Source organism: Dendrobates tinctorius, unplaced genomic scaffold, assembly GCF_039654945.1.
Source record: "Dendrobates tinctorius isolate UK_male_01 unplaced genomic scaffold, ASM3965494v1 ptg000020l, whole genome shotgun sequence".
NCBI classification, from domain to species: Eukaryota; Metazoa; Chordata; class Amphibia; order Anura; family Dendrobatidae; genus Dendrobates; species Dendrobates tinctorius.
In genome coordinates, this window is record NW_027361688.1 from 55,845,847 (window position 1) to 55,865,087 (window position 19,241).

Below are 19,241 nucleotides of genomic sequence, written 5' to 3' on the forward strand. Positions count from 1 at the left end.
GGAGTGCACTGATGCACAGCCGCTGATGGATGATTCTGCTGGTACATTCGCTCAGAGCACTACATTGTCCTCGCAGTGTACAGAGCCAGATTCTGACCCTGATGAGACTCAGGTGCCCCTTCCCGCACACTATACCACCATACACGGTGACACAGAGGAAGGTGCACATGACATAGAAGAGGAGGTGATGGATGACCCAGTTGTTGACCCAGATTGGCATCCATTGGGGGAAGAGGGTGCTGCTTCCAATAGCTCAGATGAGGAGCATCCACAGCAGACATCGACATCGCAACAGCTGTTATCTGGCAGGCCCGGAGCACTCCAAAGACAGGTTCCAAACATCAAAAGAGTTGCTGGACAGGTTGTCCAGAGGGTCAAAAGATCACAGCGTGCTAGGCCGCAAAATGTCTGCCAAAGTAGGAAGAGTGCAGTGTGGCACTTTTTTGAACAAAATCCTCATGATCAGGCCAAGGTTATCTGTAAGAAGTGCGCAAAGACCTTTAGCCGAGGGAAAAATCTGAAAATTTTGAATACCAGTTGCATGCTTAGACATTTAACCAGCATGCACTTGCAAGCGTGGACACAACACCAAACCTCAAGTGCCACATGTGCAACTGATCACAACGAAGGTAGTCAGCAACGCTACATTGTTTCCCCCACTGTAAGCCCACCGGTTAGCACAGCAGCAAATGTTGAGGTGTCGTTGCAAGGCCACAGCAGTCAGGGAATCCCACTGTTATATCAACGAAAGACTGATTCTAGGCCATCAGAAAGAACACCAACTCCATCACCATCATCAACCCTCTCTCAGTCCGCCCTGTCCACCGCTACTTCCACCATATGCAGCTCTCAAGTCCAGCTCACCCTCCCAGACACTATGAGTAGGTCAAGAAAGTACTCAGTCTCTCATCCGCGTACACTGGGTTTGAACGCCCACATTGCCAAACTAATCTCGTTTGAGATGATGCCCTTTCGGTTGGTGGAAAGCACAGCTTTCCGCGAACTCATGGCCTATGCAGTACCACGCTATGACCTACCCAGTCGCCACTTCTTCTCTCGCAAAGCCATCCCAGCCCTCCACCATCATGTGAAAGACCGCATTGTCCATGCACTCAAGCAGTCAGTGAGCGGAAAGGTGCACCTCACAACTGATGCATGGTCCAGTCGGCATGGCCAGGGCCGTTACGTGTCCATCACTGCGCACTGGGTTAATGTGGTGGATGCAGGGTCCACAGGGGACATCGGTGGTGGGACAGTGCTGCCTAGCCCACGGTATAGGAAACAGTTGGCTGTAGGCGTTCGACCCTCCTCCTCCTCCTCCAGAAGCGAAAGCTCGTCCAGAGAGCGCAGTCGTACGAGCACTCCATCTGCAGCTGCCACTGTTGCACACGATGTGTCCCCCTATCGAGCAGCTAGTGGAAAGCGTCAGCAGGCTGTGTTGCAGATGATGTGTTTGGGCGACAGACACACCGCCGAGGTGCTGGCCGAGTACTTGAAGCGACAAACTGAGTCATGGCTGGGCAGTGTACATCTTGAGGCAGGCAAGGTAGTTAGTGATAACGGCCGTAATTTTGTGGCAGCCATAGCCCTTTCAAAACTCAGCCACATACCTTGCTTGGCTCACACCTTGAACCTGGTGGTGCAGTGCTTCCTCAAAAATTATCCGGAGTTAACAGCCCTGCTCCAGAAGGTGCGAAGACTGTGCGCGCACATCCGCCGGTCGCCTGTACACTCCGTTCGTATGCAGAAGCTGCAGCGATTGCTCCACCTTCCCAACCACCGCCTCATTATCGACATTGCAACAAGGTGGAACTCCACCCTGCACATGGTGGAGCGGCTGTGCGAGCAGAGGCAGGCCATAATGCATTTGTGGGAGGATACACGGCCAGACACTTTGAGAGCAGACATGGAGTTGACAGGCGTGCAGTGGTCGAAGCTGAAAGACCTTTGTAAAGTCCTTCAGTGTTTTGAGGAATGCACACGGCTGGTAAGCGCAGACGACGCCATCCTAAGCATGAGCATCCCACTTATGCGTCTGCTCATGCAAACTTTGACGCACCTTAAGGAGCAGGCGTCTGCAGCCAATGTTGATGAGGAGGAAGAGGAGGAGGGAATCCTTGATGACATTCAGCCATTGTCTGCTCAGGGACCTCTCCTGGACGAGGTGGAGGAAGAAGAGGAGGAGGAGGAGGAGGATGATGGGGATGATTACTTAGGGGAGGAGGATGCATCTCGTGGGGCAAGTGAAAATGTTGGCGTGGCAAGGTCTGGTACAGGGTTTGTGCGTGACTGGAGGGATGTGGATTTGCCAGAAAGTGCTCCTCCACCCAGCACTCGCAGTGCATCATTGACACCGGGAACATTGGCCCACATGTCAGATTATGCCTTGCGGATCCTAAAAAGGGACCCCCGCATTGCCAAAATGATGAACGATGACGACTACTGGTTGGCCAGCATCCTGGATCCACGCTATAAAGGCAAATTACAAAACATCATGCCACAGGAGAACCTTGACCTAATATTGGCTAATAAACAAGCAACTCTGGTAAATCGGTTGCTTGAGGCATTCCCAGCACACAGCAGCGGTGATGGTTCTCACAAGAGCCGTACGGGCCGGGGGCAGCTTGGCAGAGGTGTTCGTGGTGCACACAGCAGAAGTGGCGTTGGAGACAGGGGTTTCATGACAATGTTGTGGACTGATTTTTCAAATACCGCTCACACAACTGGTAATACTGCATCGATGGAAAGTGACAGGAGACAGCAGTTGTCAACTATGGTTACAAACTACTTTTCCTCCCATATCGATGTTCTCCCACACAGGTCATTCCCCTTTGACTATTGGGCCGCTAAACTGGACACCTGGCCTGAATTGGCCCAATATGCCTTACAGGAGCTCGCTTGCCCAGCTGCAAATGTGCTATCGGAAAGAGTCTTCAGTGCAGCTGGATCAATCCTGACAGAAAAAAGGACCCGTCTGTCAACCCAAAATGTGGATGATCTAACCTTCATTAAAATGAACCACGCATGGGTTTCCAAGGATTTTGTCCCACCTTCCCCTGATGACACATAGGGTGACAGAAAAATGGCTTGCTTTGGTCCACCTCTTCCTGGGACTTCACCTATTTCGCCTTTTGCATCAGCTGAATGTCCAACATCAACATATGCCACTTTCTAAAACTCCATAACTGTGCTGCCTCCCCCCCATGGCCGGGGTCACCACCTAGCGCACGACACCGTGCGAGTGCCGTTGCCCTGGACAGGTGGGTAGGCCGACTCTTGGGCGCGGGCACTGGCACAGGGTCCCTCATAGTGCAATCAAGTGTCTCTGACGGTGGTGGTGCACACCCGCCGTCAGACACACCGCTGTACTATGAGGGGCCCAGTGCCAGTACCGACGCCCACGAGTGGGCCCCCCTTGCTTGGGCAGGGCCCCAGCATTTGCAATCTTTACCTCTCCCTGCTCCTCCGCTGTGTAATCTGGGCCGTCAAATCCATACTGTGCCTGACACCGTCTGAGCCTGCCTCCTGAGACATATATTTTGAATGTGTACGCTATCCATACATGTTATCCAGGGATACGGTACCCTTTCTAACCTTTGTGCAATGACGTGCAATCCATACTGGGCCTAACACCGTCTGAGCCTGCCTCATGCTGTATAGACATATATTTTGAATGTGTACGCTATCCATACATGTTATCCAGGGATACGGTACCCTTTCTAACCTTTGTGCAATGACGTGCAATCCATACTGGGCCTAACACCGTCTGAGCCTGCCTCATGCTGTATAGACATATATTTTGAATGTGTACGCTATCCATACATGTTATCCGGGGATACGGTACCCTTTCTAACCTTTGTGCAATGACGTGCAATCCATACTGGGCATAACACCGTCTGAGCCTGCCTCATGCTGTATAGACATATATTTTGAATGTGTACGCTATCCATACATGTTATCCGGGGATACGGTACCCCTTCTAACCTTTGTGCAATGACGTGCAATCCATACTGGGCCTAACACCATCTGAGCCTGCCTCATGCTGTATAGACATATATTTTGAATGTGGACGCTATCCATACATGTTATCCGGGGATACGGTACCCTTTCTAACCTTTGTGCAATGACGTGCAATCCATACTGGGCCTAACACCGTCTGAGCCTGCCTCATGCTGTATAGACATATATTTTGAATGTGTACGCTATCCATACATGTTATCCGGGGATACGGTACCCTTTCTAACCTTTGTGCAATGACGTGCACTCCATACTGGGCCTAACACCGTCTGAGCCTGCCTCATGCTGTATAGACATATATTTTGAATGTGTACGCTATCCATACATGTTATCCGGGGATACGGTACCCTTTCTAACCTTTGTGCAATGACGTGCAATCCATACTGGGCCTAACACCATCTGAGCCTGCCTCATGCTGTATAGACATATATTTTGAATGTGTACGCTATCCATACATGTTATCCAGGGATACGGTACCCTTTCTAACCTTTGTGCAATCACGTGCAATCCATACTGGGCGTGAGAACGGCTGGCGAGCTGTTAAGCAAGCTACAGCACCTGTCCAGACAAGTACAGGGATTCCCTAGCGAGGAGACTTATTTGATTGTTTTCAATGTTGGGACAGCAATTTTTGGGGAGCACTATACTCTGGAGAATGATAGATGGGGCCCACCATACACTGGAACATTCCAAAGGTGGACATCAGACACTGGAGCAGCATTTACAGGGCCCATTATACACTAGAGCATTAGAAATGGGGCCCATTATGTTTGGAGCATTATTTGGGCCCATAAGACAGTGGAGCTTCATCCATGGGGACCAACATATACTGTAGCATTATGTGGAGCTCATCATATACTGTTTCAAACATTATATGGGACCAATGATTTTGTATGGAGAAATAGATGGGCCTCGTCATGAGATGTAAAAAGTGAGGTATTTTTCATTGTACTATACCGCTATTTCTCTGCCGTATCGGAGCATGATGAGTTGTGGTATGTGTTAAAGGGGCGCTCTTTCGCCCAGGGCACATGAAAACCTGCAGCCAGCCCTCCCCCCCCACAACTTTAGCCAAATAACCCCCATTTTTCAGTGCGTAACTTGTATTATGAAGTTAATTAAGGTTGACAAGCTTAAGTAAGAAGAATTGATGCTTTTGGCATTCAAATGGGCACTGTAGGTGTGTTTCCTGTCCTCCTCTCACTGCCGACTTTTATTCCCCATTGACTTACATTGGGTTTCGTGTTTCGGGACGACCCCGACTTTTCCCTATAATCGGACGATCTTGCTCGACCCGACTTTTGGAAAAGTCGGGTTTCACGAAACGAAACGCGACCCTAAAAAACCAAAAGTCGCTCAACTCTACTTATTAGGTGTCTAATATAGTAAATAGATCAAAAACATAGATAAAGTGTCGTGAAAACCCACAAAGTGCCTAGTGCAGTTTTAGCAATGTTCCTATGTAAATTTGTGTACGCAAGATGTTGTAAATGTTCTTATTTAGTCAATAGTTTTTAGTGTCCACAGTATGTGTATAGAAACCCCGACAACGCAATTTCATCATTGCTTTTTCCAAAGGGGCATTAACAAGCAAGAGAGGAAAGATTCTTTAACCCCTTCACCCCAAAGCCTGTTTTCACTTTCCTGACCAGACCCAATTTTTACAATTCTGACCAGTGTCACTTTATGAGGTCATAACTCTGGAAAGCTTCAATAGATCCCACTGATTCTGAGTCTATTTTTTCGTGACATATTGTGCTTTATGATAGTGGTAACATTTATTTGATATGTCTTACATTTATTTGACAAAAAAATCTGAAATTTGGAGAAAATTTAGAAAATTTAGCACTTTTTAAACTTTTAATTTTTATGCCCTTAAGTAAGAGAGTCATGTCACACAAAATAGTTCATAAATAACATTTCCCACATGACTACTTTACATCAGCCCAGTTTTGGAAACAATTTTTTTTTATTAGGAAGTTATAAGGGATAAAAGATGAGCAGCGATTTCTAATTTTTACAACAAAATTTAAAAAATCATTTTTTTTTAGGGACTGCCTCACATTTGAAGTGACTTTGAGGGGCCTATGTGACAGAAAATACCCAAAAGTTAAACCATTTTAATAACTGCACCCCTTATGGTACTTAAAACCAGGACAGGAATTAATGGAATGTGGAAGGAAAAAAAGCATTTAACTTTTGTTCACAAAAAATTTCCTTTAGACCTTCTTTTTTGGGCAATTTCTCCTGAGCATGCTGATACCCCATATGTGTGGGAAAACCACTGTTTGGGTACACAGCAGGGCTTGGAAGGAAAGGAGTGCCATTTCACTTTTTTAATGTAAAATTTGCTGGCATAATTAGCGGATGCCATGTCGTGTTTGGAGAGCCCCTGATGTGCCTAAACAGTGGAAACCCCACAAGTGACCCCCCTCAAATTCTCTTGGTGAACTGTCTCCTCACTGTGAGATTTTTTCACTGTGCTAGCTGTGATCGCACCAAGTTCACCACAGTTCAGCTCGGCTGGGAACGTAGTCTCATTGAACGGCAGCAACCTCAAAGTCACCGCTAGTCACTGATGCTGCGCTCCCAGCAGCTCATTCCAAAGTGGTTCTCAGCCTGGACAGTTGCATCTTGGTGAGCGATATTGTTTTTTTATCTTTGTTTTATTACTAGAGATGAGGAATTGAATGGAATGGGCGCTAGATAAGTATAACTGTGTTTGTTATTTTTTAATAAAAATGGAAAATTGTGTTTTGTTTTTTTCAATTAAAAGACTTTATTCTGGCTGTGTCTTTATTTACAATACAATTATAGGATTAGTAATGGATGGGTGTCTTATAGATGCCTCATAAGCAGTAGGCTTGATGTCACCTGACAATACAAAGGATACATCAATTCCACAAATTTGAACCCCCACTTGTCACAGCTGCAGGGCAAGTGGGAAGAGACAGGAAAAGTGCCAGATTTGGCACATGTTATAGATGCACCATTTCTGGTTGGCTGGGGCTGTTATTTTTTGGCTGGGGGGCCAATATCTATGGCCCCTCACCAGCCAGAGAACATCGGCCCCCCAGCTGTCTGCTTTAGGTTGGCTGGTTGGCAAAAATGGGGGGGACCCCATGGCATTCTTTTTATTATTTATTTAATTAGTTTAAAAAAATCGGAGTGGAGACCCCCCTATTTTTGATAACCAGCCTTGCTAATGCTGACAGCTGAGGGTTGCAGTCCCCAGCTGTGAGTTTTGCCTGGCTGGTTATCAAAAATAAAAGGGAATGCTCACTGTTTTTTAAAATGATTATTTATTTACAATGCGGGCGTCGGATGATGAATACTACCATCAGCCACTTCTGCTCTCACTGTTATTAGCGGCAGTAGGCATCGACTGATGTGAGCAGTAGTCCCATCAGCTAACACCAGTGACCGGAGGTAAACTTTATACCTCTGATCACAGCTGGGTGCTCACGCTGTCTTTTGACAGTGTGGGAACCGCAGCTGTCTGACTGGCAGTGATGATTTTACTGCCAAGCAGAAGCGGAGTTAATCGTGCTGTCATGCACATGACAGTGTGGCAAACACTGAATGTTCGGGCCCCCCATTAAAGTGAATGGGGTCCAGGTCTGGGTACTCTTCTGGTACCCAAACCTGAACTTTTTGTAACTGTTTGGCTGAAACCGCCAGACCCGAACATCCAGGTGTACGCCCTCTAGTGTTGAATACTTTTTCCTGGTGTCAGTTCTCATTATTACACATAACTTAATTTGTGGACATCAATGGTTTGATTTATTTTGCCTGTGTTGATTGGATGGGTTGTTACTGACATCTGGTAATAATAATCTTTATATAGCACTAACATATTCCACAGCGCTTTATAGTTTTGCACACATTATCATTGCTGTCCCCGATGGGGCTCACAATCTAAATTCCCTATCATGTCTTTTGGAGTGTGGAAGGAAACCCACGCAAACACAGGGAGAACAAACAAACTATTTGCAGATGTTGTCTTTGGTGGGATTTGAACCCAGGACTCCAGCGCTGCAATGCTAACCACTGAGCCACCGTGATAATGGTGACAATTTCATGCAACTAGCACCTTTAGAAATATATTTACTTAGAAAATTGGTTTACCTATTTCACTTGATGTATGTAAATAGTTATATTCAGTGCACTGAAAAAGTATTCACACCCATGAACTTTTCCACATTTCACTTTACACCCAAAAACTAAAATGCATTTCTTAGGGGATTTTATGTGGTTTATCAACTTAAAGTAGCAAGTATTTGTGAAGTGTAAAGGAAATGATTCATGGTATTCAAAACATTTTAAAAATAGTCAACATTCTATAGGACCACATTTGAAGCAATTAATGTTGAAAGTCTTTTGCATTTTGTCTCTATCAGCATTTTACAACCAGAGGTGACATTTTTGCCCATTCTTCTGTGCACACTCACTCTAGCTCAGTGAGTTTGGATGGAGTGAACAGCAATTTTTTAAGTTTTCTTTGATTTAAATCATTCCATTGTAACTCTGGCAGCATGTTTATGGTCTATTGCAGACTTTAACAGATTTATTTATTTATTTAGCTCCCTCCATCTTCCCATTAACTCTGATTAGCTTCCCTGTCCCTGCTGAAGAAAAGATCTCCACAGCATGATGCTGCCACCACCATGTTTGGGGGTGGTGTTTTCATGGTGATGTGCAGTGTTAGTTTTTCACCACACATAGCATTTTGCATTTAGCTCCAAAAGTTATAGTTTGGTCTTATCTGACCAGAACTCGTTCTTCGCAGATCCCCAGGCACTGTGCTTAGGGTGTGCACTTCCTCCTTCTTAAAGGGGATGTTCACACAGCGCTCTAAAGTATCCCAAGCTAATGCCTGGGAGACACTATTTAAGGCATCTCCACCTGCATGGAGATACCTGTGCAAAGTTGTTAGTCAGTTTCTTTAAGACACTTGCTAGTTCTTGGGTCCCAGTGCTCGTATCTAATTATGCCTGTCTTGTATATCAGCTGTCCTTGCCTGCCTTCTTATCAGCCATACTTGCCTGCCTATCAGCCATGTCCACCAGTATCTGCCTGCCTGTGTGTCTGCCTTACCAGTCACTACACCAGCCATTCCAGTCAGTAGTTGCCAAGTCTGTCATTCCTGGCCGTTCCTACCTCTTTTCCTTGAGGTCAGCTGCCAACCACCCAAAGTCAATTCTGGTGGTGTGGCACCTGGTATCTCCTCCTTTGTCACTTCTAGGATAGCGGTATCATCCACCGCTGTTCATCTGAGGTTGGACTTGATGAGGCACCTAGTCACACCCCTCCAGGCTCTCATCGGTAAAAGGCACAGTGATTCCACCACCCAGTCCATTAAAAAATGCCCTACCTTTCACCTCCACAGCTCATGGTCTCATGTACGGTCCTCAGCACCTCTTCTTACTGCCACCATTGGCTAAAATCTCAGGTACAAAAAGCAGAGCTCTGGCACCTTTTTATGTGTTTTATGTCTAAATAAATAATGTTATGTTTTAATATTTTTTTTACTTTTATGTATCCGTGATACCAAATATGTCTTTTTATTTATTTTTTAGATTGAATATCCTATGAAACAATGAAATTTCTTCTCTTATACTTATTATATTCTTATATAGTTTTTAAATTTTTTAGAATGTAATTTGACTTTTTATTTTTGCACTTTATTTTTGTGTGTATGAATAATGTCAGTATTTCAATGAGTTTTTTTGTCTAATTTAAAGAAATTAGTTTTAATACAAATTTTTTAGGGAACTGTTTCTTCAAAGCGCGTCCCAGATCAGGATTTTGGTCCAGGCTCCTTATCTATTGGATGCCTGAGCAAGGAGCTATGATGGACATTTTTAGAATATCTGGAGGATCTTCCCCATCCTCTATTATACCGACAACCAATTAATTTGAATGGCCACTTTGTAATGCTTAATTACCCCCATCATGGTGCTGCAGGGAAATTGAACTTCCATCGGGACTACAGATGATCATTATGGGTCATAAAAAGCAAACACTTTGTAGTCGGCTGATCTGAATGTTTTTTTCTAACAACTGTCTAAAGCTGGAAACCTTTTTAATAATGTGTCACACCAGTAATAACTGTGCAGACAGTCAGTACATGAGGATGGGCCCTTAGAGATCAGAGTGTGATAAGACGTTTGCTGTCACTATGCATTGTAGACCTCTCCAAGCCACTATAAAGATGATCTAGTCTCAAGTCTGGAGAAACAGTGCACTCAAGAAGAACATCCGGTAACCAACCTGCCCCTTTACTTTCATCTTCTCTATCTATAGTTCACTCTAGTTGCATTTCAATAACCCATAACTACATGGTTGAGTAGGTTTCATTACCGAATGCAATCATTGTTTTTAAATTATGTTCTCCTCTGATTCCAGCAGCAAATGTGAAAAGAAGGCGGAAAAAAAAGGAAAAAACTAAAATCACAACCATCTTCTTTTAATACATGTAAAGAAATAATAGCCTTATGCATAGGAAATATGCTTGACAAAGAATGAGTTTCCTATTATGAATCCTCTTGTCTATCATTATAATCAGCGAAGCAATGATGGAAAATTGTTTCTAAATTAAAATGAATATACTTTCATTTTTATAAATAACGCTTAATCAAAAGCAAATGGTCCAGTGACTGCAGCGAGGCATGATTGTTTATTAGAAACATAAAACTCAGGTTTCCATTAACTTTGTTTGCATAGCTAAAAAGTATAGATTTTGCTATTGAAATACAGATGAGGATGTTTTTCACCAGAAAGGAGATGGCAAATATAGAAAAATTCAGCCTATTTTATTTTTTCATTTATTTAAGACAGAAACTTTGTGGGACCATGAAAGTGCCACTGGTCTTAGAAGGTCCACATCATGAATATGTCTTATTATAAAGATTTATAGGAGGTCATGTTGTGGCGTTAGGTCACAATGCTGCAGTATGTAAAGGGGCAGTTTAGTTCTGTTCATTTCAGAATTGGGTGGTGGGCAGCAGTGATCATGTCACATTTACAGATATCTGCCAGGACGCTTGCAAAGTCGGCAGGTATTGTGTACCTGTACTATTTGCTCTAAAATAGAAGTACAATAACTTCCGACGCATTTAAAGTGAGTGGTGCTGGGCAAGCCCTTTAGTGAGAATTTGTCAGAAAAGGATCAATTGTTCAAAATAGGTTTCTGTTTTAGTATATATTTTTTTATTTAGCTAGGATACTGTCTTTTTGTAGTTTCAGGAAACAACACATGTACATTAACAACACAATGAATAGACTCAGGTGCTATCTTTTGTATTAAAGCATCTCAATAGCACATACAAATGTCATTGTGAAAAGAGAGATGCAAGGTCAGTTGCACTGGCGTAACTACCGGGGTAGCAGCCGAAGCGGTTGCTTTGGGGCCCGGCCTATATAGGGGCCCGGGTCCCCGGCTCCGATCGGCGCCACCTGAGTAGTGCAATTAAGTACATACTCACCTCTCCTGCGTGTCTCTTGCAGCCCCCCCTGCTTATTCCATCTTCTCAGCACTGTTCGTCCTGCTTTCAGCGGTCGCTCATTACATATGCACATATGTAATGAGCGGCTCATTACATATGTGCATATGTAATGAGCGGCACCACGTGGACACTGAAAACAGGAAGAACAGCGCTGAGATGGAATAAGCACGGGGGGAGGTGCAAGAGACATGCAGGAGAGGTGAATATAACGGAGGGAACCATATTCACCTGTCCCCCGTTCCACCGCTGCGCATCGATCTGCTGTCTTGCTTCCTCTGGCAGTGACGTTCAGGTCAGAGGGTGCCATGATGTAGTTAGCAGGTGCCCTCTGCCTGAACAGTCACTGTGCAGGGCCGGCAACGCTGAGGAGCAGCAGCTGCAGCAGCAGCAGAGACGAGGTGAGTATATAGGTTTTTTTTTTCTTTAATTGAGACAGCGGCAGCAGCATTGTAAGGGGCCACTAATGACCGTGCAGCATTGTAAGGGGCCACTAATGACCGTGCAGCATTACAAGGGGCCACTAATCACTGTGCAGCATTACAAGGGGCCAATAATCACTGTGCAGCATTACAAGGGGCCACCAATCACTGTGCAGCATTACAAGGGGCCACTAATCACTGTGCAGCATTATAAGGGGCCACTAATCACTGTGCAGCATTATAAGGGGCCACGAATCACTGCAGCATTACAAGGGGCCAATAATCACTGTGCAGCATTACAAGGGGCCACTAATCACTGTGCAGCATTACAAGGGGCCAGTAATCACTGTGCAGCATTACAAGGGGCCACTAATACTGCAGCATTACAAGGGGCCACCAATCACTGTGCAGCATTACAAGGGGCCACTAATCACTGCAGCATTACAAGGGGCCAATAATCACTGTGCAGCATTACAAGGGGCCACCAATCACTGTGCAGCATTATAAGGGGCCACCAATCACTGCAGCATTATATGGGGCATATGTTATTATGGAGCATGTTATAGAGCCACCATTATTCACTGTGCAGCATTATTAGGCATATTTTTTTATGGAGCATCTTATGAAACCCATCATGAACTTTATGGAGCATCTTATGGGGCCCATTTTATTTTTGAAATTTACCGGTAGCTTCGGCATTTTCCACCCTAGGCTTATACGCGAGTCAGTAAGTTTTGCCAGTTTTTTGTGACAAAATTAGGGGGGTCGGCTTATACACGGGTCGGCTTATAGACGAGTATATACGGTACATTACTGCGGCACTCCGGCGGGTGCTGTGGCCAACGCTGTCTTGGGGGCCCGGTGTGTGTAGTGTAGGGGATCTGGGGCCCCGGTGGAAAAAAATGTACACTATAATTTCACAGCCTACGCTGCATTTCTGTGCCTGCTGTGTGGAGTGAAGCACATATTGGGCCCGCCTCCCTGCCTGCAGCCAGTGTATTGCTTCAGACTAGTTCAGTCTCGCCTCTTCCCTGAGCCCTGACTGTCTATTAGCTCTTTGCAGAGCTGCCTGCCGCATGGACCTTTGGGAAATGTAGTTCCTGGAGGTCGGTTTGCGCGGAGGAAGGCAGGCAGCCCTCACTGTCTCAGCTTAATTAATATCAGGCCAGCCACTCAGCCAACTCTAGTATGCATTATCGGTAAGAGGGTGCATCTAGAAGGGGGTGCATCTAGAAGGGGGTGTGTCTTAAAGGAGTGTGTCTTTGAGGGGGTGTGTCTTTGAGGGGGTGTGTCTTTGAGGGGGCCCCGTTTAAAAATTTGCTATGGGGCCCAATCAGTTCTAGTTACGCCCCTGGTCAGTTGTGACATTACCTAATGGTTGGATCCTGCGTTATCAGTTGTACAGTATATGAAGAAGATAACTGTGATTATAATACTGCCTCTGATCATAGAGCCTGCTGCTAAAAACTCTTCCTGAAAGAATAGGAATTTTAAGTCTAGGCCTAGCTTCACACTAGCATTTGGCAGGGCTACAGATGGCAGCCTACTTTCTTCTTTCTTCCTCCGTCAAGCCCCACTCACTGCCGCACCTCTTCCTTCAGCTATGCCTAGATCTGCATGCGTCCTGCATACCCTATCTTTAACATTGGGTATGCAGGCCATGCGGATTTATGCTGACGCATCCACATGCGTCGTTTTGACGTGCCCTCTGACCGCAACAAAACGCAACACATTGTGTTCGGCGCAGCGTCAAAACGACGCATGCAGATGTGTGAGCATACATCCGCATGACCTGCGTACCCTATGTTAAAGATAGGGTACGCAGGATGCATGCAGACGTAGGCAGAGCTGAAGGAAGAGGTGCGGCAGTGGGTGGGGCTTAATGGAGGAAATACGCAGCCCTCCGCAATTCTGCCCTACGCAAATGTGAAACCAGCCTAAAATAACCACAGTCACCAGTGTGGAACTTGCAAGATTACTAATTTTAGTATGGCAAAAATATCATATTAAGAAAAAAATTGACAAAAAAGACAAATCCAGCAATACTTATACATAGCCAGTTCATTACTACATTACTGAGAAATCAGGACTTGAATTGATATGCAAATGAAGCTGAAGTGCTTTCAGCAGGTGGAAGCTCTTCCCAAGCCTTGGGACTCCCCACTTCTGCTTCCCGCTCAGCACCACATCCTCCTGCTTAAAGCCCCGTGACACATAACGATATTTCAGCGATCCCACCTATGATCCGACATGGATGGGATCACTGGGACATCATTAGGCTGATCGCTGATGAGCTGTCACATAGACAGCCCCTCCAGTGATCAGGACCAGCGAGCAAGCTGGTATCTAAGGTAAACAGCGGGTTTCTAAGAGCCGCATGGCTCTTAGAAACCCGCTGTTTACCTTAGATAGCAGTATGCACGCTGGGTTCCAGGGTAAACAGTGGCTATCCAAGAGCCATGCGGCTCTAAGAAACCCGCTGTTTACCTTAGATACCAGCATGCAGCGTCGCTGATCGTTGCTCTCCCGCTGCCACACGCAGCGAGGTGTGCTGGCCAGCAGGAGACCAACGATCAAAAAATGGCCCAGGACGATCCTGCACGATCAGCGATACCCAGCGGGGGGGGGGCGGTCGCTGATGTGTGTCACACACAGCGATGTCGCTGGCGAGATCGCTGATGCGTCACAAAATCAGCGATCTCGCTAGCGATCTCGCTGTGTGTGACTGGGCCTTAACTGACAGCTTCTTTGCTTGAAGTCACACAGCACAGAGGCTGTAAGTAAGGTAGGAGAAGGCGGCGCTGGGTGAGAAATAGAGCTGGAGTGACAGAGGCTTGTGAAGATCTTTCAAATGCCAAAAGCACTACAGTTTCATTTGCATATCCATTTATACAATGATTTCTCAGTAACAGAAGAATGGACTGGCCATGTAGATGTAAAGGTATTGCTGGATTTGTCTTTGACAAAGGCACATAAAAATAGTTTGGAAGATGAAATTATGATGACAGATTTCTTTCACTTTCTGAATTCTACCTAGGTTTATTACTGTTGTATTCAATGGAAATTTTGCATATCAAAAATGCTAATCAAAACAGAAATCTCTTAGTGAAATACTTCAAAGAAAAAATATAATTTACAGCTTTTAAAAGACTGTTCTGCATACCTCAGTCTCTTGCTTATTAACACATTATTGCTCATAGGAAAGGAAAAAGTAAGCATTGTAACATTAATTATGGGTCCCTATAAGAATGAATAATCTTGGTGTGTGTGTGTATAAAAATATACTTTGTTAGCAACATAAAGAAACATCCAATGAGGCTAATTACTCTGTTACCTAAGCCTAAGGGTAGTCTTGAAAAAAGATTGTTATTAAGGATTGTTTGTGAACCTGAGATTTCATTCATCGAAACAGAATATTCTTTGCGCAGCATGATTACATCAAAGCCATCAGCTACAATGGAAAAAACAACCAAGCTTAAACATAAAACTCACAGCGTGTTTTGAAACCCTAGAACAAAAGCTTTCATAGAAAATAGTCATTGTCAGTCACTAAATTATCTAAGAAGTTGATTCTCTTCTCTTCATGTAAACATACAAATGTAATTTATAAAGGAAACAATCTGATAAAACAGATAAACACAAAAAGAATCTATTGGAGATGCAATGGGTTTGATGGAGAGCTCAAAAATTAAAAAGGCATATCAACCCTAGCAAGTCACATGTTATTATACAATCGAGGTAATAAAATACAATTTACTATAAGATGCTGTGAAGACACAGCATTGTATCTTAATAAACCAGACAACTATTATTTCAGTAGGTCCAGGGGTATGAGCTAGAGTTCATGGGAGAATGACTGTTGAACCTTATAGTCATTGATTTAATGTTTAGTGGCTGCCATTTGTTGACTTGCTGTTGATTAGCTATTGTATCTACTTGTATTGCTGTCCTAGTATTGTTATACTATCTTTGCGAAAAAAAGGCACAATATTTGAATGTTTGTTAATATGTTGATGACCCATCTGCAATATGAAGTACAATCTATGCTTGTTGTTTGAACACTCCAGCAGTGAAGGATGGCCCCCTACCACCTTCCACCAAGAATGTGGTGGAATACCTAAATTAAAAGTTGTCATCTATAAAAAGGAGGATCTGCCTGTGTTCAGAAATACAGAAAGAGAGAGACAGAGAGAGAGAGAAACATCAAGAGATTATGCCAAGACATCCAAACATCCGGGGGACCCTACAGGACTGCTGCCAATACATCATGGCTCCATCATGAGGGTTACAAATCTATCATTCTACAGGAAACAACTTAGGGGACCTTGGTCTCAGTTGCAAGAATACAGATCTGCTCCATTGACCATCACTTAATCATGGATACATTTGGAGAAAGCCAGGATTGGGACACACCTGGCTCCTTGGAGATGTTAGAAGCTAGGTTGTTACCCTTGGTCAACTGGCCTTGTACCTCAATGGACTGTCACCTTCCTAAGCTTGTTGTTACCTTCTCTCTGTGTGCCACAGATGGGGTAATTGACCCTGGAAGATGAAGCCAGATTGTAACTGTGGCGCCCCTGAGGGTCCAGTCACCACAGAGGTACTGCACCTCATCCAGAGGTGTGGTATCCCACCCTCAGCTAAGGAGGGAGCACCACCCAGGACTCCTAACACTCGCACCCAACACACACTAGTTTAGTCAGGGCATCTGGGTGTACCCTTCGGGAGGATGGCTTCATCCCAGACTGGCTTGGAAAGGGTGTTGGGGAGTTAGTGGGTAAGGTAAGTAGAAGGGGAGGAGCTTAGGAAGTGGAGTGATTGAGGACATCCAATCTGTGACAGTGAGGTGACAGTAAGTGGGAGGAGTTAGCATGAGGTAAACGGAAGATTATTCTGGAAAGATCTAGTCAGTCAGTTGGTGACGGGACAGCGAAGGAGTAAGAGGAGTCAGAGCCAGAGTGAAGGAAGAAGAACTGAAGGGAGTTTCTAGAAAGACTGAAGAAGTCCTGAGGGGCATGGGAAATGCAGCAGCCACCCATGGGGTCCGCTCCAGTTTAGAAGGACTAGGTCGCAGTGAGGGTACCGGCCCTTGAGCCCAGTGGAGAAGAAGACAGACTAAGCTGGCAAGCCGGAGGCTGAGCTGACTGCAAGTACCTCAGCCACATCCACATCAATTCCCTGAAAAAGTGGCCAGTTAAAGGATTCCGGAGCCTGACCCATGTTGCCCGGCAAAGACCAAGGCTGCTGGCTTAGGGACACTGCTTTGAAGGTGCTAGGCGAGAGGAAAGGAAAGACCAGCACAGGGAGATAACTAGAAAGAGAGGGAAGACACAAAAGGAAGTACTGGAAAGGTGTTTCCCAAATTAACTGAGAGTTGGCTGGACCCCTTACTCGGAGGACACAGTACTAAGCAGGACACCTGAGTGCACAGGTCAAGTGTGAGTAAAAGCCATGAAACTGCACCTCACTGTGTCATTTGTGTCATTTGTGTCCCACTTGCTTAACATCGCACATAACATCACAGTCACCAACTCACTGCTTAACATCTTAGCTGCCCTGGGACACAGCTCTTCCCGTGGAGAGCTACACCATCTCTGCTGCTGCCGTACCACCGTTCCAGAGGATCTGTATAGCAGCGTCGGCTACCCTATCTGAATACTACGGGTGGCATCACGATTTCCCCTTTTCCCTACAATTATCCTACCATCTTCTCCCCTCATTTGAACTTCCATCACCACTGGACACCAAGGGCCACGGACCGGGTCGCTGCCGCCGTGACACTTCCCCTTTAAAAGAGCCTGACCTGCCTGATACCGAGTAACCCCTGGCCCTGCGGGGCGTCCCATAACCCTCCAGTCAACTGGCCTTGTACCTAAATAGACTGTCCTCTTCCTTCGCTTGTCATTAGCTCTTTGTGTGCATGGCAAAGGTGAGGTAGTCGACCCTGGGAGCAGTTATGAATGGGTCACCGAGGAGGAGAGCGCAATAGGCTATGCCACCAGAACACCAGAGAGGTTGGTCTCTCAGCAGATTGCAGACCCTTGATCTTAACAACACAACTAGCAGTAGCTATGGAGCGTTCCTACGTTGCCCTAGATGCCTCGTCACAGCCGGAGGACTAACTAAGCCTAAAGACAGAAAGGTGAAATCTAAACTGCCCCAGAGCAGATCCCCAAAGGAATAGACAGCCCCCAAATATATATTGTCGGTGAGACAAGGTAAAGCACAAACACAGACAGAAAATAGACTGAGCAAATGATGGGGCCCACACTGACTAGATAGGACCGGACAGAAAAAGCACTGACTGCAATCACGCAAAAACCCTAATAATTCCAACACGACTGATGTACAAAAGTACTGAGGTTTGAACAACCTCGCCCCCACTATATCCGCACTCAGGTGTGAACTGGTGGCTAGCAACAGGCTAATACAGCAGGGGACTGAGCAAACAAACACAAGATACAAAAATTCGGGGCAGAAGCCAGCAGCCCGAGGGGGGGCAAGCTGACCCCTGACAGCAAGGCAAAAACAGATGCAAAGGGATGAGCAAATGACATTTAGCTGAAAAAATACAGGATCAGGCAGGAGACAGAAATCCTCAGTAAGCAAAGAAAGGAGTATCACCGGCAGTCACTGAGAGAAGTCTGCTCACTTATGTAGTCCCAATCACTACCACCACTCCTCCAATTATCTTCTGCAGCTGTTGGGTTAACATCATGTTGACCAGCACGACTACCAGCAGTATCCACCAGAGGGAGCCTTGCCTCAAAAGTCGGATCAAGAGAGCTCACAAAAGGGAGCTCTGAAAAAGCAGCTGTCTTTATCCAGACGAGTCATTGGAAGGGTGAGACTCTGTAATGTGCACCATCTTTGGGTATTTTGCTTTGACTGTTCTACGAGTTATCTGCTTGTTTTGTGGTTCAATAAAGCATTGCCATCCTGTGTTGTCTGAGTAGCGTTGTGCTTATGTTATAGGGAGTGAGGGCATTCGGCGGTAGGATCAATGGTCCATGTGGTTTCAGCTAGAGGACTGGAGCACATGCCGACTCCCTGTGTCTCCACAGATGCACTAGACTGTTGCATGCACCAAAGTTTAGACAAACAAAAAATTTGAAAAAAAGATTTCATGCTTTGTGATTTAAAGAAATGAAGGGGTCAATAAATATCACTAACTTTGGTTGTCCAGAGTAGTGCCTCTTTTCTTAGCACCAGGAGTAGAAGTGTTAATATTTATAGTGGTCTATGGTTTACATAGAAGTAAGGATTTATACCTATGGTCTACACTCCATACTAGGCC